Below are 20,440 nucleotides of genomic sequence, written 5' to 3' on the forward strand. Positions count from 1 at the left end.
GGTGTCAACTTTCCTAGTTTTGACTCTGGGTGGTAAACACATAATGCAAAAACTGATAATGTTTTATAAAATTACACATTTGAAACCTATATAATTTTATTAACTAATGTCAGCCCAACAAATTTAATTTTTAAAAAATATCCACACCATCTCACCCAGTGACTCTAGTTCATGACACTATCTGAAAGAAATGGTCTGAACTCTGGATTAAAATGTATTGCCAAATATATCCATCAAAGGATATTTACAGTAGCAAAATTCTTTAAAATAAGTTCTACATTAAGCAATAGGAAAAGGGTTAAGTAAATTAGAATATAACATAAAATGCAGTATGCAGTCACTAAGTAATTGAAGTGGGAAGTGTTATGCAATAAATGTTAAGAGAGTATGGTTTATAAAATAAACAGCATTCAGGATGACTGTGACTAGGTTAAAAAAAATGTATAAATCCCAGAATAAAAGTACTAATGACAAACATTGACTGTTTGAAAATGAATATTAACAAGGCCTGTGAACACCTGCCCCAAGTCTTGAGTTTACCTACGAGATCTCCATGCCATCCCTCACCACCAGCCCCCACCGTTCCTCATATGGTGTATCAAGCCCAGTTACCTGCCTCACTCCCTGAGCACTCTGAGTGTTTCTTAGGTTATGGCATCAACCCCAGTTGCACTATTTAAATATTTGCCACTTTATATTTACAAATTCTCCCACGTCATTTCATTCATGTAAAAAAAAATATTGACTCTATCTACTAAAGTCACCTCAAAACTGAAATCTAAATTGAACATGGAAGTTAACCAAGAAGCAGTTTCTGTTTCCCTTACCCATTCAAGTAAAAAGTACTACGGAGAAAACATCCATGCAGCTTTCTTTCCAAACCCCAGACTCCCAGCAGGCTTCAGACAACATGCAGATGCCACATACCTGTTTTGTGTGCTAGGACCACCAGTGTCACTCTGTCAGCTCACTTTCATGTCAAAGTACATTCAAGTCTAATCATTAGCTGCCACCAAAAACACACACCCATCCGTGTGTTGCAGTGCTCAGCGACTACCGAGGTCACACCTGACTCCAGCTCTGCCCTCTTCCCCACTGATTCCACCTTCCTGTTGGCAACTTTCCACCTCATTAGCAGAGCAGAGCACAATCAGGGGGAGGAGGCTGTGAGCTGGGCTGGCAACATGGAGAAACCAGAGAGTAGGATGACCACAACTGTGGCAGAGGGCTGGGAGAGGCATCCATAAGTCCGTGGCTCTCAACTTTGGTGATTTTGCTGCCCAGGGGACTTTTGGCTATGTCTTGGGGCTATCTTTGATTGGCATAACTGGGGGGCAGGTGCTACTGGCACTAGTAGGAAGAGACCAGGGATGCTACCAAACATACTACAATGCACAGGACAGCCCCACAGCAAAGAATTATCCATTACCAAATGTCAGCAGTGCTAAGGTTGAGAAGCCTGCCATAACCTGATTTATCCCCTGGTTCACTGGAGTCTAAACCCAACTCATCAGGAATAGGGCACCCAGTGGGTAAAGGAGGCCTGAGATCGTTTAGGAAATACACACACACACACACACACACACACACACGAACTGGGGGTGGGGGGGGAGAGCATTTTAATTTAATAAAAGTAGTAAGAATACCTTTTCCCTCAAGGGTTTGCTCCCCCACATATATTTCTTCAAAGACTGCTTCATAGCAGACCCTATACGAAGATAATATTATCAAAACTGCCCAGACTGGTAAACATCTCCAGAGCAGTTGGCAATGCACCAACACAGTCAATGACACATTCAGTTGCATATCTCTACAGGACCTAAGAACCCAAACTCACAGTTCCCAGCTTTGCTTAAAAGTGGCAAGCACTGAAAGATCACTCAAAACAATGAAAATAATAGTGTTGCTTTTCCCAGATAAATCATCAAAAACTAAATAAGACTTAAGAAGAGCAACTTTTTCAAAACTCAGAACAGTGTATTTAGTCTGCACTTCAAAAAAATTACAGATAAAAAAAGAATTTAATATATGAATTATCATCATTATAATTCATTTAAAGTTAGTAACCACAATGCAATATGGTTTTTTTCTTGATTACTTTAATAACTTTATCATGCCATGATTTCCACCCATGGGAGGCCAGAAGGTTAGAGAAGATATCCAGCACCATCCCTAGCTAAGGCTTAAATAATTTGGACCTGACTCTGAAGCATCATTTGCCAGTATGACCTTGACCTTTGTCCTTTCAGTGTTAGGAAGCATACAGCACAGAAATAGTGGCCCATTTCTGTGTTGGACAGTAGCAAGTATTAGAAATGTGTCCATTATGCTAAGTCAATATATTATTGTTTATTTTGCCATATATTAGAAGCAAGACAACTCTAATTATTCTCAATCTTACCCTCCACACACCAAGCCTTTTTCTTCCCTGGGTTGTAAAATATGCTCTCCTCATGAATTGTGTCTTAGTTAGCTCAATTATGATTCATAAAAGAACTAAAATGAATCTTAGAGATGAACCACTTCAAACCCAACCTCAATTTTACAAATGAGCTAAGTCAGGCAGAGAAAGATGAAGCTAAGCTGCTTGTTAGAGGTCAAGCAGCTACTCATAAAGAAAGTAGGGAGTGAAACTCAGGTTTCCTAACTCTTAAGTCTAATACCCTCAGAACTATACCAAGTTGTATAAGATGGTGCATAAGTAACAGAATTGACATAATTTTTTAAGTCTGATGATAACACAGATACATATTTTCAGTAACATATTAGAAACGAAACTCACATGATCACAACCACTCTATGAAACAGTGTAATGGTTACCATCCCCACTGTCTGGATGAAGAAACCCAGGCCTGGGGTCACATAGTAAGTGTTGAAGCTGGCTCCAAAGCCTATATCCTTAATCACTATGCCACCTGGATAAGTACTAGAACATTCCTAACATTATCACAACCAAATTAACAAACTTAAGATTTCCAGTAGTTCCTCAAAATTTTAGTGCTTTGATATAAAAGTTAGCCTTTCTACAAAAAAATGTAAAGTTTTTAAGAAGTCAAGATAAATTTAAAGGTTTCCAGTATGTGCCCTCCTAGCATAAAATAAAGTCATTTTAACTTAAAAACCAAGTTATAGTATTAAAGTATCACCTTCCACATCAACTACCCTGAATTCAATCTAATCCTTCTGGGAGTAGCAGAGAAGGAATTCATTTATGGCCTGGAGCTTCTTGAGAAACATTAGCCAAGTAGTTCCATGGTGTCAATCACTTCCCAAAGGCTTTTCCCACATAAGATTGATTGTGTGCCATGAACAAAATACACACCAAGCAATAATACACACCTTCAGAATAATAAAGTAGGGATTCCAAGACGGCTGCAGAACATGTGGAAGCTACACTCACCTGCGCCCACCACCAAATCAGATTTACAGCTGAATTATAGAGCAATCAACCTGAATAACTAATTGAAGGCTAGCTGAACTGGAATATTATAACCAAGGATTTACAGAAGAAGCCACATGGAGACTGGTAAGAAGGTGAAGACGCAGAAAGGGCTGAACATGACACCCACATAGAGCAGCTGAGAGAAGCCAAAGGAATATCTTGGCTGCAAAACTCCCTCCCCCAGGTGCATGAGGTCTCAACCCCGCACAGGGATTCCCACCCAGAGCAACAGAGACAGGAAGAGGAGCTCACAGCGCATCTGGAATTGAAGTCAGTGGGGATTCAGTCTGCATGGGAGAACAGAGAGTCAGCTAGACCCAGAGGCCACCTTCCCAGGGTCAAGCGCTCCTATTGTTACAGCACCAGCCTGGGGACTATACTGCCAGGTCCTCCAACTACTGGTGACACCACTCTGCCTGCTCTGGGCCTGCAGAGGAGGCTTTGCTGGCTGTACCGAGTAGGACCTTTGGGGAGCTCTTTTTCTGAAGCTCTTGGCCGAGACTGTGTAGCTTTAGAAAAGGGACCATTCTTCCCCACCTCCAGGGCAGAGCCTGCGCCCCCACTAACTGTGGAATCATTGAGCCTGTCCTTCCACTACCTATGGCCCTGCCCTACTGAGTTCAGTCCTGTGGGGGGTAAGAGAGCCACACAGAGCTGGGACTTTCTGAGCACATCTACTGAGAATCAGACAGATGGGTGCTGGGTTGTGTGGATACAGAATGTGTGGTGGGGGTCACTCGAATCTCCTCTGGGCTATTCCTCAACAGATAAATTTGACCTTCCTTTTGGCTGCCGGGACCCCGCCCTGCTAAGCTCATTCCCGCAGGGGAGTCTGGGAGCTTTTCAGAGCCGAGACATTCAGTGCACACCTCCCTTGGAGGCTTTTGCCCGGGGCAGGGGAAGAAGTGCCCACCCCTCCCTACAGGCTCACCTCTAATGGGAGACGAGTTAGATCTGCCTCCAAAGTCCCAGTGTCTACACCTGCTGAGCTCAGCTCCACGAAGGAAAGGGAGTGCTACTGGGAGCTGGGACAATGGTCCAGGACTGGATGAAGTGCTTCGTCCCCTCCTGCAAAATTGGCTGTCATCACCCTCAATGGGAGACTCTTTGGATCTGCCCTCCTGAGTCCCAATGGCCTCCTCCTGTGTGTTGGTTGCAGAAGGGACAGCTGACAGCACCCAACCTGAACCTGCAGTACACTCCTCCTGGAGAAGCTAGAGTCAGAGATTCAGGCAGAGACCAAGAAGTATGGCCTTAGAGTCTGGTCCACTTTCCCTTATAGAGAGCCTGACAGAGAGACAACCAAGTAGGCGATTTACTAATACTGTCATCCCAACCCGTCACCCCACCTTACCAAGTTTGTGAACTGTGGAAGGGTTTGTGGGTCACAGGTAGGCTGGATCCACTCTACAGTCTTTCTACAGATGCCCTGGAAAAAGACTAGACAACCTCAGGGGGAGGAGAGTAATGAACAGGTGGAGGCAAACCTCAGAAAATCTCAGACCTTTTACAGATCTGCCCCCAGCTCTAAGCGGTGGAAGCTGATCCTTGTATACAGATTGGACCCTCCCACACATTCCCAAGCCAAGTAGACACAGCCACAAACAGTGCATAGCATGGTAGCTCCAGGCAGGTAGGGCAAGGCTGGTTACACACACCTGACACTGACGTGTACCTGAACTCTGCCCAAGTGAACCCAGAACCAACACAACCAATGGGCTTCAGACCACACTAGAGCACAACCAGACTAGCAACACAAGTGCACATCCAACGGGGGATTCCAACAGGCACCAGACCCTACTGGGAACAACTTCATCTCTGACGACAGCCCCTGCACAATGACTCAAACATAGGGATCGAGGTTTATCCTTATAGTCATCCAGCCTATAAAGGAACAAGAAAGGACCAAAATAATGCAAGACTCAACTACAAAAAGAGGTGCACATAACCCACAAGAAACATTCCTGGAGCACTGAGCTCAGGTGAGCGGGAAGATTGTACCACTGAGTCCAACAAGACACCTACATCAAAAAGCCGTAGTAAGTTTGGGAGCTGTAGCAGATCTACCGAATACACAGGGACACAATGAGGAGACAAAGAAATATGCCCCAAATGAAAGAACAAGAGAAATTTCCATAAAAACTATTAAATGAAATGGAAGCAACCAATATAATCAGATGCAGAGTTTAAAAGAATGGTTGTAAGGATGCTCAAGGACCTTCAGGGAGAAATGGATGATCTCAGTGAGAACTAAAAGAGATGGTAAGCATTAAAAAGGGCATGAAAACCATGAAAAAGAACCAGTCAGAAATGAGAATACAATATCTGAAATGAAGAACACACTAGATGGAATCAATAGCACTTAGGTGAAGCAGAGGGTCAAATCAGTGATTTAGAGAACAAGGTAACAGTAAGTACCCACGAAGAGCATCAAAAAGAAAGGAGAATTACAAAAAAAAAAAAAAATGAGGAGAGCTGAAGGGACCTCTGGGACAACATCAAGCATAAAAACATCCACATCATAGGGGTATCAGAAGGAGAAGAGAGTGAGCAAGAGATCAAGAACCAGTTTGAAGAAATTATGTCTGAAAATTACCCTAACATAGTGAGGAAAAAGTCACACAAGTTCAGGAAGCACAGAGAGTCCCAATCAAGGTAAACACAAAGAGGCCCACAACAAGACACATCATAATTACAATGGCAAATGTTAAAGATGAAGAGAGAATCTTAAAAGCAGCAAGGGAGAAAGAGTTACTTACCTACAAGAGAGCTCCCATAGGCTGTCAACTGATTTCTCAACAGAAACACTTCAGGCCAGAAAAGATTGGCATGAAATATTCAAAGTGATGAAAAGCAAGGAACTATAACCAAGACTACTTTCTCCAGCAAGGCTATCATTTAAAACTTGAAGGACAAATAAAGAGTTTCCCAGACAAAAAAAAAAAAAGTTAAATGAGTTCATTACCACCAAACCAGTATGGCAAGAAATGTTAAAGGGCCAGCTTCAAGAAGAAGAAGAAATAGAGAGAAAGAGAAACATAAGTGTAGAGGATAAAATGGCAATAAGTACCTATCTATATATATAAAGAGCCAGTGTCCATAACATCCAAAATGACCAAAGGCTCCACCTACCGCAGAAGTCAGTGCTGGGTTGTCATGGTGACCCAGCACTGACTGCCACCACTGCGGGCACCCCAACCCAGCAGTGACTGCCGAGTGGGCTGTGGACCAGGCCCAAAGAGGCCTGGAGAGAAAAGCAGGGTCTGAGCCTCCATGGCAGCTGTTGATAAGCACTTGCCTTTCTCTTTTGCTCCAGGCCTGGCCAGCAGCCGCACCTCTCTTTCTCTTGGGCCTCTGCTGGGACTGCTGATCAGCCCTGCCTCTCTGATCAGGCCCGTTGATAGGCCCGGAGTCACTGACTGGCAGAGAAACCGACCAATCAGAACCAAATCTGGGTGAAGTATGAGGAGCCACTGGCTGCCTAGGAGGCGCAGCTTTTGATGCTGACTGGCATAGAAACCGACCAATCAGAACCAAATCTGGGTGAAGTATGAGGAGCCACTGGCTGCCTAGGAGGCGCAGTTTTTGACGCTGACTGGCATAGAAACTGACCAATCAGAACCAAATCTGAATGAAGTGCAAGGAGCTAATGGCTGCCTAGGAGGCAGAGTTTTTGACGCTGACTGGCATAGAAACTGAACAATCAGAACCTAATCTGGGTGAACTGTGAAGGCAGAACCTAAGGTGGGGGCTGAGGAGGGGTTTTAAGGGCAACAGCTGTTTGGTGTAAGGTGTAAGAAAGAGGTTCAATTTTTTAATGACCAGTTTGGCAGTATAGTGCATATGGCTGGCTATCTGTCCAGATACAGGGATTATGTATTTTTATCTGCCAAGAGCATCTCCTCCTGATGAAAAAGGCTTTTCCCCACATTTAAGCAATCCTATCCTATATAATCTATCTATACTAATAAAAGGGTAATATGCTAATGAGACTGGGTCAACCGGCCATCTTCTGGACATCCAACTTCCTTCCGGACAAAGCCATGGTGGTGGGGGCCAAGGCAGAGGCCATTAGGGGCGATCAGACCAGCAGGGGAGGGCAGTTGGGAGTGAGATCAGGCTGGCAGGGGAGGGCAGTTGGAGGCAAGATCAGACCGGCAGGGAAGGGTTGTTGGGGGCAACCAGGCTGGCAGGGGAGGGCAGTTGGGGGCGAGATTAGGCCGGCAGGGGAGGGTAGTTGGGGGTGAGACCAGGCTGGCAAGGGAGGGCAGTTAAGGGTGATGAGGCAGGCAGAGGCAGTTGGGGGCAATCAGGCAGGCAGGCAGAGGCAGTTAGGGGCGATCAGGCAGGCAGGTGAGCGGTTAGGAGCCAGCAGTCCCAGATTGCAAGAGGGATGTCCCCGATTGGAGAGGGTGCAGGCTGGGCTGAGGGACCCCCCAAGTGGGACACAGGCCCCGCCACCACCCCAGAGAGACACCCCACCAAATCGCAGCCAACGTTGCCAAGACCCCATGGTATAAAATGTGGCCCACAGCCCAGCCCAACCCAGAAACAGTCGCTGTGGGCACTGGGTAATGACATCATGTAGCAACGCCCGGCTTCCTCTCCCTAGTGACTAGCCTTCTTGGAGTTTCTTCAGCCCAGGAACCTGGCTTGCTTTATAGCCAGGTGCAAACATTTTACAGTTTAACCAAATGTTTGTGAGTGTTTTCCGGTGCCTCATCTCATTTGATCCTCACAGAAGTCCTGGAGCAGGTAGATAGGAGACTCAGTGGAATCTTTTTATTTTTTTTTCATTAGCAAGACGTGAAAAGCAATATTAAAATATTTCTTCTAATTAATTTCCGTTCAATGTGCATGAATCTGTGCACCGGGGCACTAGTTAATAATAACCTTAACTGTAAACAAATTAAATGTTCCAATCAAAAGACATAGGGTAGCTGAATGGACAACAAAAACTATAACCCATATATATATTCTCTACAAGAGACCCACCTCAGAACAAAGGATATACAAAAAGACAAAAAAAAAAAAAATGAAGGGATGGAAAAAAATTCCATGCAAATGGAAACAAAAAACAAAGTTGGGCCTTAGCCAGTTTGGCTCATTGAATAGAGCATCAGCCTGCAGACTGAAAGATACCAGGTATGACTACGGTCATGGGCACATGCCCGGGTTGTGGGCTCGATCCCCAGTAGGGGGCGTGCAAGAGGCAGCGGATCAATGGTTCTCTCTCATCATTGATGTTTCTCTCTCTCTCTCCCTCTCCTTTCCTCTCTGAAATCAATAAAAATATATATTTTTTTAAAAACACACAAAGTTGGGGTAGCTATACTTATATCAGACAAAACAGACTTCAAAACAAACGCCATAAAAGAAACAAATAAGGTCACTGCATGATACTAAACGGATCATTCCAACAAGAGTATATAAACATATATGCACCCAACATAGGAGAACCTAAGTATATTTTAAAAATCTGTAAAAAAATTAAAGACGATCTCAACAGCAATATAGACACAGTAGGGAATTTTAATACCCCACTGACATCAATGGATAGATATTCCAGACAATAAATCAACAAGGCAACAGTGACCTTAAATGACACACTGGATAGGATGGATTTAATTGATATTTACAGAGCACTTCATCCCAAAGCAAAAGACTATATTCTTCTCAAGTGCACATAGAACATTCTCAAAGATAGACCACATGTTAGGACACAAACTAAGTCTTAAGATATTCAAGAAGACTGTAATCATATCAAGCATCTTCTCTAACCACAAATGTATGAAACTATAAATCAATTACAATTTTAAAAAATAAATTATTCAAACATGTGGAGGCTCAAAAACATGCTATTAAACAATGAATGGGTTAACAATGAGAAAAAAAAGTAGAAATCAAATTACCTGGAAACAAATGAAAATGAACACACAGTGACCCAAAATATATAGGACATAGCTAACGCAGTCCTGATACGGAAGTTCATAGCATTACAGCCCTATTTCAAGAAGCAAGAAAAATTTCAAGTATACAATCTAACTCTACATCTAAAAGAACTAGAAAAAGAAAAACAAAGCCCAGAATAAGTAGAAGGAAAGATATAATTAAGATGAGAAAATGACAGAGAAACTAAAAATAAAAATAAAAACCATACAATATGAAAGATCAATGAAACCATGAGCCAGTTCTTTAAAAAGACAAACAAGATTGACAAACCTTTAACCAGATTCATCAAAAAAAGAGAGAGGACCCAATTAAGTAAAGGCAGGAATGAAAGAGGAGGAGTAACAACTGATACCACAGAAATACAAATGATTGTAAGAAAATACTATGAACAACTGTATGTCAATAAATCGGAAAATGTGGGTGAAATGGATAAATTCATAGATACATACAATCTTCCAAAACTGAAGCAGGAAGAATTAGAAAATCTAAATAGAGTAATCACAACTAATGAAATAGAAGCAGTAATTTAAAAAAAAAAAAAAACTCCCAGTAAACAACAGTCCTGGACTGGATGGCTTCACATTTGTGAACTTTATCAATCATTCAAAAAAGAACTAACACCTATCCTTCTGAAACTAGTCCAAAAAATTCAAGAGAAGGGAAGACTTCAAAACTCTTTTTATAAGGCCAGCATTATCCTAATTCCAAAAACAGATAAAGAAAGACACTACAAAAAAAAAAAATCATAGGCCAATATCCATGATGAACATATACATCCTAAAATCCTCAACAAAATATTAGCAAACTGGATGCAGCAATACATTAAAAAGATCATACACCATAATCAGGTGGGATTTATTCCGGGGATACAAGGTTGGTACAATACTTACAAATCAATAAATGTGATACATCATATAAACAAAATGAAGGATTAAAAAATCACATGATCCTATCAATAAATGCAGAAAAAAAGCACTTGACAAAATCCAACACCCATTCTATATATATAAAAGCCCAAGTGACCAGCCAAACAGCCAAACAGCCAACTGGCTAGTAGCTATGATGCACACTGACCTCCAGGGGGCAGACGCTCAACACAGAAGCAGAAACCACAGGCATGGAAACATGGAACAGACTGATAAATCTCAGAGGAAAGGGGGGAGGGAGGAAGGTGGGAAGAGATTAACTGGTGGAGGCCCTTGGTCTGGCCTGCACCCTCTCACAATCTGGGACCCCTTAGGGGGATTCATGCACTGGTGGGGTCCCTCAGCCTGGCCTGCAGGGATCAGGCTGAAACCACTCTCCAACATCCGCTGAGGGTCCCGGACTGTGAGAGGGTACAGGCCAGGCCAAGGGTCCCCACCAGTGCATGAGTCCATGCACCGGGCCTCTAGTCTAATATCTAATATCTATACTAATAAAAGAGAAACATGCAAATTGGTGTCACTCCACTACACCCACCAATCAGAACGACTATGCAAATTAACCCAACAAAGATGGCGGTTAATTTGCATATGCAGGTGCAGAGCGAAGACTGAACGCTCACTCCAGCTGGAGTGAAGACTGAAAACTGAAGAGGCTTGGCTTCTCTGCAGCCAAGCCTCGCTGCAGCCGCAGTAGAGAAGCCAAGCCTCAAAGGCCTGGGTCCTGGGTGCCGGAGGAAAACTGGTGCCAGCAGCCAGGGGAAGGAAGGCCTATTGCACGAATCTTCGTGCAACAGGCTTCTAGTCCTATATAATAAAAGCCTAATATGCTAAGTGTCTGGTCGTCTGGTGACCAGTCCACTTTTCAACTAATCCTATCTAATAAAAGACAAAAAGGGTAATTAACCATACCTCCACTACGCTTCCCATTGGCTAATCAGGGCGATATGCAAATTAACTGCCAACAAAGATGGTGGTCGGCAGCCACGCAGCTGAAGCGAACAGGAGGCTTGCTTGCTCCAGTGATGGAGGAAGCCAAGGTTCCCCGCCTGCCACGGCCCGGCTCTGAGCCCAAAAGCAACATTGTTTCAATTATAGAAGCTAAACAAACCCCAGATACCTGCTTTCAGCCGGCCGCGGCCTCAGAGCTGGGAGCGCCAGTGACGGCAACAATGTTTCAATTATAGAAGGTAAATAAATCCCAGAATAAAAAGAAAAGAAAAAAAGGAGAGGCTGGGAGCTTCAGTCGCTGGCCAGGCACCCCAGCGGGACCCCCACCCTGATCCGGGACACCCTTCAGGGCAAACCAGCTGGCCCCTACCCGTGCCCCAGGCCTCTATCCTATATAGTAAAAGGGTAATATGCAAACTGACCCTAACAGCAGAAAGACTGGGAATGACTGGTCACTATGACACACACTGACCACCAGGGGGCAGACACTCAATGCAGGAGCTGCCCTCTGGTGGTCAGTGCGCTCCCACATGGGGGAGCTCTGCTCAGCCACAAGCCAGGCTGATGGCTGTCAGTACAAAGGTGGTGATGGGAGCCTCTCCTGCCTCCTCAGCAGCACTAAGGATGTCCGACTGCAGCTTAGGTCTGCTCCCCGCTGGCAAGTGGACATTCCCCGAGGGCTGCCAGGCTGCCAGAGGGATGTCTGATTGCCATCTTAGGCCCAATCCCCCGGGGAGCGGGCCTAAGCCAGCAGGTGGTCATCCCCTGAGGGGTCCCAGACTGCGAGAGGGCACAGGCCGGGCTGAGGGACCCCCCCACCCCCGAGTGCACAAATTTTTGTGCACCGGGCCTCTACTATATCTTTAAAAGGCTAAGTGACCGGCCGACCGGCCAACTGGCCGGTAACTATGATGCGCACTGATCACGAGGGGGCAAATGCTCAAACTGGAGTTGCTGAGCAACAGCAACTTTGCAGAGTGCCCTCTCGTACTCCAGGATCCCTTCAATCCCTGCAAGCCAGGCCAGAGGAACCCCACTCACTCCGCAGACACCCTTTGAGCCCCAGCACCATCTCAGATGTGGCCAGCCAGGGAGGGACCGCAGGAGGTTGGATCCAGGGCATGTCCAGCCTATCTCCCCCAGTCCTGCCCTGCTGGCCACCATTTTCTTTCAATGTGCACGAATCCGTTCACTGGGCCTCTTATTTATCATAAAAACTCTCAGCAAACTGGGAACAGAGGGATCATACCTGAACATAATAAAGATCATATGACACACTCACAGCCTTATGACCCAGCAATTCCACTTCTGGGTATATATTTGAAGAAACCTGAAACACGAATTTGAAAGCACATATGCACCACTTCGTTCACTGCAAGTTTATTTATAGAAGCCCAGTGCACAAAATCACATGGCCCTGCCCACCCACGCGCGCCTCACCGCACTTGCAGTCCTGCCCACCTGCGCGCGCCCCACCTGCCGCCCCGTCATGCTCACAGCCCTGCCCACCCACGCGTGCCTTGCACGCTCACAGCCCCTCCCGTCCACACCGGTCTTTGGTCGTTACGGCATTAGGGCCACGGGCTTTTTATATAAATAGATAGCCAAGATCTTTAAGCAGCCCAAGTGTTCATCAGTAGGTGAGAAGATATAAAAGCTCTGGTACATTTACACAATGGAATACTACTTGGCCATAAGAAAGAAAAACTTACCTTTTACGACAGCATGGATGGACATGGAGAGTAATATGCTAAGTAAAATAAGCCAGTGAGAGAATGAGAAATTCCATGAATTCACTTACATGTGGTATCTAATGAACAAAATAAACTAAAATAGAAACGGACTCATAGATACAGAGAACAGACTGACAGCTGGTCAGAGAGCAAGGGTACTAAGGACTGGGTGAAAAAGGTGAAGTGATTAAACAAAACATCAACAACCAACTCACAAACACCAACAACAGTATGCTGATTACCAGATGGAAAGGGGAGGTAGAAGAGGGTAAAGGAGAAATAAGTGGTGATGGATGCAGACTTTACTTTGTTTGGCAAACACACAATATAATATACAGATGATGTATTATAGAATTGTACACTTGAAACCTATAAAATTTTATTAATGTCACCCCAATAAAATCAATTTTAAAAAAATTTTTAAATTCCTCTGCAGTCAATCCCCTCGCCACCTCTGATCCCAGTCAACCACTAATCTGCTTCATTACTGGCTCGAGGCCCAGTGCACAAAATTTGTGCACTGGAGGGGCATTCCCTCAGCATGACCTGCACCCTCTCATAGTCCGGGATCCCTCGGGGGATGTCCACCTGCGGGGAGCAGGCCTAAGCCAGCAGTCGGACATCCCTCTGGTAGTCTGGGACCCCTCGCTTCTTACCGCCCGACTGCTTGCTGCTCCTTACTGCTCAGCTCACTGCTCCTTAGCACTGCCACGGAGGCAGGAGAGGCTCCCATCACTGCTGCTACACTCGCCAGCCATTAGCCCAGCTTTTGGCTGAGCGGTGCTCCCCCTGTGGGAGTGCACTGACTACCAGAGGGCAGCTCCTGCGTTCAGCATCTGCCCCCTGGTGGTCAGCGTGCATCATAGCGATGGGTCATTCTGGTCATTCCGCCATAACAGTCGCTTAGGCCTTTATTATATAGATTAGGTGTTTGGGGGGGTTTGGGGCTCTAGCACAAATATGAATGAAATTATATAATACATATTCTTTTGTGTCCGCTTCTTTTGCTCAGCATGTTTGCTAATGTCATGCTGTGACATTATCAGAAGTTTCCTTTTTACTGCTTGGTAGTGTTTCATTGAGTACTTATTGACAGACATTTGAGCTATTGCCATGTTTGATCTCTGATCACTGGGGCATAAATCATTTGTAATGCAACTTTTTATTTTATAACCAGGGGTAGAATTCCTGGGTCATAGAATAAGTGTAGGTAAAAGTTAATCAGAACTTTTTCCAAAGTGCCTGTATCATTATACGTTCCTACTAACAACTTATGTTAAGTTCCTACTGCTCTATATCCTCATCAACACTTGATATTGTTAGTCTTTTCTATTTTAACCATTCCTGTAGGCTAAACATTGTTTATAATTTTGATTTGCATTACCCTAAATAACTAAATATGTTGAAAAATTTAAATGTGCCTATTGGAAACACAAATATCTTCTTTTGTGAAGTATCTACCCAAATCTCTTTACCAATATTGTAAATTGAGTTGTCTGCCTTCTTATTAATGATTTATAGAGGTTCTTTATATTCACTGGATAAAAGTCCTTTGTCAGATATATGAATTGCAAGTATTTGCTCCCAATTAGTAGCATCTCTTTCCTTTTTCTTAACAGTGTCTTAATTTTTATTAAGTTTAACTTAACATTTTTAAAAAACCGCATTGGGCGGTGGGAGCGGCCGGGGAGAGGTCAAGTGGCGGGGGGGGGGGGGGGGGGGGGGGGGGGGGGGGGGACAAGGACGGACTCATGTAATACTTTAAACAATAAAGAATTTGAATTTAAAACAAACAAACAACAACAACAAAGTATTGTTAGTGCTTTTTGTATCAAGTATTAAGACTGAATACTTTCCCCTTCAGAGTGGGAACAAAATGAGGATGTATGCTTATCACTTCTATCATAATACTGAATTTGAGGACCTACACAGTACAATAAGGAAAAGAAAGAAAACAAAAAGAGAAGAGAAAGAGGAAGAGGAAGGAGAGAAAGGGAAGGAAGAAGGGAAGGAAGGAGGGAAGGAGGGAGGGAGGGAGTGAGGAAGAGGGAAGGAGGGTGAGGGAGGGAGAAAGAGAAAAAGAAAGAAGATAAGGAAGATACTGTATACTGATTGAAAAGGAAGAAGTAAAACTGTCTTTTCAATGATTGTAGGTATGGAAAATTCTAAAACCCTAAGCAAAAGAATACTAGAATAAGTGAATTTAAAATGGCTACAAGATACAAAGGTAATATACAAAACCAACTGTATTTCTACATATTAGCAAGGAACACGTGGAAAAGGATTTTTAATCCCTTTTATAATAAAATCTAAATATTAAAAAAAGAAATAAATATGATAAAATATGCACATGGTCTGAATACTATAAAACTAAAAAAAAAACATTTTGCAAGAAATTAGAGCCCTGGCTGGGTGGGTCATTGGTTGGAGCATCATCCCGTACATCAAAAAGGTTTCAGGTTTGATTCCCGGTCAGGGCACATACCTAGGCTGTGGGATCAATCCCCAGGCAGGACACGTGCGGGAGGCAACCAATCGATATTCTCTCTCTCTCTCTCTCTCTCTCTCTCACCTCCCTCTCCCTCCTCCCTCCTTTCCTCTCTAAAAATGAATAAAGATGTCCTCAGGTAAGGGTTAAAAAAAAGAAATTGGAGAGATATACATACCTCATTCATGGATTCAAAGGTTCAATATTAGGATAGCAATTTCCCACAAACTGATCTAGTAACTCAAGGCAATCCCAATTAAAATCCCAAGAAGTTTTTGAAACTAAAAAGCTGATTTTAAAATATTTATTAAAATGCACAGAACCTTTGAAAGTAAGGAACAAAGTTGGAGGATTTATATCAACCAATTTCAAACCATACATAAAGCTACAGTAAGGAAGACAGTATGGTATGACATATGGAGAGACATGTAAATCTATAGGAGAGGGAGTCTAAAAACAGACCCACACAAATATCATGAGTAGATTTCTAACAAAAATACCAAGGCAATTCAACAGGCAAAGGATAAGAAATTCAAAAGGGAAAGGATAATCTTCAACAAATACCATCAAAAATATTGTGTATCCAAAAAGGAAAATAATGAACCTAGACCCATACCCGACACCACACACTCTAGCAATCCCTAGAAATAGGTCATAGACCTAAATATAAAAACTAAAACTATAACACTTTTAGAAAATTTCTATGATCTGATTTTTTCAAATAGTATTTCAGGTATTTTTATATGTTAATTTTTGTAACTAATAAATATACACCTTTTGCATTTTGAAAAAGTAAAATAAAAGACCGAGAATCCTTTCAAACTTTTCAAACATGTCTTCATGTTTAAAATCAAATTTCACAACTCACTGTGCATCCCTTATCCATATTCCATGGTCATACACTCTTTCTTCAATTGAAATACAGAAATATTCAGAGGAAAAGAACAAAAATCTTAACTTCCTTACTTATGGTTCTAGTAAGAAGAGGTTACCTCCTAGGGAACTGCAGTCTTTCCCCAATAATTATTTTTGAGTGCCTTTGTTAAAGTCATAAATAGTCAAATAAATCTGCCTAAGATATAATACCGTCTATAACTTTAAGTATAAAACAGCTACCAGATCATGACAATATGAAAAATGGCCTGCCCTGGTTCTATTCATAATGCATCACAGAGATTACCACTTTTAAAAATGAAAGCAAATTTAAACTATTCTAAACATAATGCTCAGCCCAATAATTCAGAGGATACTTCCAGAAATATACTATTACCTACTAGTCATAAATTGTGTTTAACAAAATGATGGGTAAGAGTCAATGATAGTTTTACACAACACCAAACTTTAAAACAATACATAATGCGTTGTTGCCGCCCATTAATTTATTGTGCATAACAAATTACCCCAAAACTCTGGTTTAAAACGATGAACATTTATTATCTCACAGTTCCTACGATCTCAGTAACTCTTGTAAAAAGTCTTTCACTTCCGTTTTGTGCCTGAGCAACTTAAACCAGCAATGAGCATGAGGTCTCCCAATTATTCCCCATGGGCCTGGGGTGCAAGAGAACATGGAAGAGAAAAGCCTTCCCTGGAAAGTGTGGGGTCTTTTCCCAGGATATGTGAGAAACATGAACTGTCAACTGCAGGACAGTCTACCAACATCAAAGGAAAAGTGAAACTGCACACAGGCCAAGGATGTATCTTCCGAATCCCATCAAATTAACACAAACACAAAACATTTCCGCAACTGCGTAACGGCTCTTCTCGATCTGTGTTCCGAGACAGAAAAAGGTTTCTTTTTATCATTTTACAAACTGGGCTTCCAAATACGGTTTTAAGAAAGAAGGTTCCGTTACATTTTTTTAAAATAACATAAACCATTGTGACTTTATCTAAGTTTTCATTAAAAACTCCATCCAGGTGAACAAGAACCCACGTACTGTCGGTGGGAGATTTAACGAGAAACAAAGCGTAGCAAGGAAACGGTCTACCTAAGCCTTCCCCGTGCAGCTTCCTACGTGCGCAGGTCTCGGATCCGCACGTCAGAGGGGAGCGCAGCCACTTTCATTCTATGTCTGCGGGCCAGGGAACCATCCAGGGGCTGGCTGGCTTGTCCAAGGTCTCAGGACCTCGGGCTGGACTTCACAGGGACTCCCCGGGCTGCCCTCCGGGGCCCTGGGCCTGCGACGGCCCGGCGCCCCGGCTCGGTCCGGCCCCAGGGCAGCCTGGAGCCCCGGCGGCCCGCAGGCGTGGAAGTGGAGCCGCCCCCGCCGGCCCACCTGTCGCCGACCTCCCGGCGCGGCCACACCCCCGGCAGGGGCTCCGCGGCGCTGGGGCGCTGCGGGGACAGCAGGTGCGCGGCGCGGGGCCCGGCACCGGGCGCTGCGCAGGGTCGGCCGGCACGATTACCTCTGACGGGCGCTGCGCTCGCGGCCGGGCCGCCGGGGCCGCCGGGAACCAGCGGGAGACGCAGACGCGGCAAGGCCGCAGGTCCAGCCCCTCGGGCCTATTTACACGCCGGGCTGGAGGACGCCGAGGCCCGTCACGTGACGCGCGCATCACGTGCTCGGCCGGTAGGGCGGAGGTGTTGCCGGGCAACGACGGCGCGCTGGGGCGGTGGCGGAGGTCCTGCGTGCGCCCCCTTCGCGGCGGCGGAGGCGAGAACTTACCCTGCGTACGTCATCAGTGTTTCGGAAAACGGGGATTTGTCCCAGCAGTGGAATGTTGAACTTCGAGAAAAGAATGGGAAACTTCCTTATCCGAAGCTAACAAATGAGGGGAGAGCACAGAAATAAGCAACAATTGTTTTCTTTGCCTTAAGGAGCACTCGTTTGCGTTCGCTCCCTAATCTGCAGGGAATGGCTATGCCCGCAGCCTGCCTCACACCTCCATCGTGGAAAGGGAAGGCTTCTGGAACTTCCAGCTTTTTAGTTTTCATGGGAATTAGTCTTTGTATGTGTAAATACAGACATACCTAAAGTAAATATTTCTCAGCTTTCGTCCACATAAACTTACTCTGTCACTTTGTTTTTAGTGACTATTTTTCCCAAGTCCAGTTTTCCCCATCAAACTTTGCAAAAGTTTCAGCCACTGCCAATTTCTTCCATAATATTCATTACAAATTGCATAAAAGACCAAAAGTTTGTATCATTTCCTAGTAAGTTCTTGAGTGAATATTGAGCCAATACCCTCGGTATTCCAGCATTGTTCTGTTGTCCAGGAGTGATCTTTGGGAGAGTTGAGCCCCTCCCCACAATTCTGGTCACTGTGCATACTTAGCTGTCCAATAGCAAATCGACAGGGCCAAATCAGTGGGCTGGACAACAAACATCCTCTGCATTTCTGTCACACCTGCAGCATTATTACAGAGAGTACAAAATACAGTGATGAATTTTCTCTAGGCTGTTTTACTAATTTTTAAATATATTTTTATTGATTTCAGAGAGGAAGGGAGAGGGAGAGAGAGATAGAAACATCAATGATGAGAGAATCATTGATTGGCTTTCTCCTGCACACCCCACACTGGGGATTGGGCCCGCAACCCGGACATGTGCCCTGACCAGGAATCGAGCCATGACCTCCTGGTTCAAAGGTCGACCTTCAATCACTGAGCCAGGCAACCACTGAGCCACACAGGCTGGGCTCTTTTACTATTGAAAATAAGTTACAAGGCCAATTGCCACACCTGGTTGACTTTTTCCGCTGCTTTGGGCAGCAGATGTTCCATATGAAGGCAGGAGCAATATCTTTCATTGGTACCTCTTATGCCTAAACCATGCCTAGAAAACAAAATAGTTGATTAGTGGATGTGGAATCTTGACATCCTGTAAGCAGTGGCAGAGAACCTTCGTAGATCAGAGGGACCTGAGAGTTAGGCAGAACTCAAGAGGACAATGCTAAGGGGAGTCCTAGCTCAGCCATTACTCTTAGGCAATTGACCCAACCTTTCTGAGCCTCTTTCTTCATTTATCTCCTGAATAGAGTAGAATGAAGTTGAAATGAAATAATACTGGCACAACACTTTAAAGTGCCCAGCGCAGGAATCAATAAATGTTAAATATATACGTACAGCCTTTGGCAAGCGTGTAGTTATAAGGAGGTCAGAGTCCCAAGGGAAGGGAGCTGACAACTGGAACATGTCCCAGTCTTGGGATTGGATTCTTGCCACCTGAACTGGAGTTGAGGATAGGATTACCAGCAAGGAAATCAAGTGCAACTGGGAAGACTTTGCACTTCAAATGGAAAACTGCCATAGAGGATTGCTCATTGGTGGTGAGGTGGTCACTTGTGGCAGCAGGTTAATTCCAAATCCTGTATGTGATGACGGGGACTCCTAATATACTACCTTTCCACTGCCTCAGCCCACATAGGAAAACCACCTCCCTCTCCTAGAGAAAGAGGTTAGGCCTGAGCCAAGTGGCCAGCATTAACCCAAGCGTCAGTCAAACCTGACTGTCCACCAAATGGTTAAACATATCTAACCATTTCTAGTTTTGTTGTTAGGGTTTCACTGCGAACAACACATGTATTGGTGTGTCTGGTAAGATACACTGCAAATGTTTATGGCTCTCTAATGGCATCTCACCTGACACAATGTTCCACTAGGTCGGATGATGAATGGAAGGAGTAATGGGTGATTTGCAAAGACGTGAACAATAACCAACTAAGGTGCTACAAAGCTGTAATATGGTAGAGATAGTCTTGAATTGACAGTTCCTAATTCCAAGTCTAAGCACCTTTTCCTTTGTATCAATAATCATAAAGATGTGGTTTCATTTTCTCTATCTATACCTTGATTTTGGCCTTCCTATGCTGTGTTGGTTACAATTTTCCTTCATATAGTGTTTGATATATTTCAAAACTAGAGCCAACAGCATTTGCAGATTGATTGGAGGTAGATATGAAAAAAATAGAGTGAAGGATGACTGAGGTTTTTGGCTTGAACAACCAA

The 20,440-nt window shown here is 44.0% G+C and overlaps 1 protein-coding gene across 4 annotated transcripts in view; it reads right to left on the minus strand.

Annotated features, from left to right (window-relative positions):
* The window catches only part of MARCHF8 (membrane associated ring-CH-type finger 8), a 111,864-nt gene extending 93,876 nt beyond the window's left edge, over positions 1-17,988 (minus strand). The window contains exon 1 of one of the 4 annotated variants that reach the window (XM_070433159.1): positions 17,899-17,988. The gene's annotated coding sequence lies outside the window, so the exon portion shown is untranslated. Of the gene's footprint in view, positions 1-927; positions 1,075-17,480; positions 17,819-17,898 lie in introns of those variants that run through there. The other 3 variants (XM_070433157.1, XM_070433160.1, XM_070433158.1) reach the window with 3 other exon arrangements.
* Positions 17,989-20,440: the final 2,452 nt, after the last annotated feature.

This window comes from Myotis yumanensis, unplaced genomic scaffold (genome assembly GCF_028538775.1).
Source record: "Myotis yumanensis isolate MYYU_CA2020_CCGP unplaced genomic scaffold, mMyoYum1.0.hap1 SCAF_13, whole genome shotgun sequence".
Taxonomy (NCBI): domain Eukaryota; kingdom Metazoa; phylum Chordata; class Mammalia; order Chiroptera; family Vespertilionidae; genus Myotis; species Myotis yumanensis.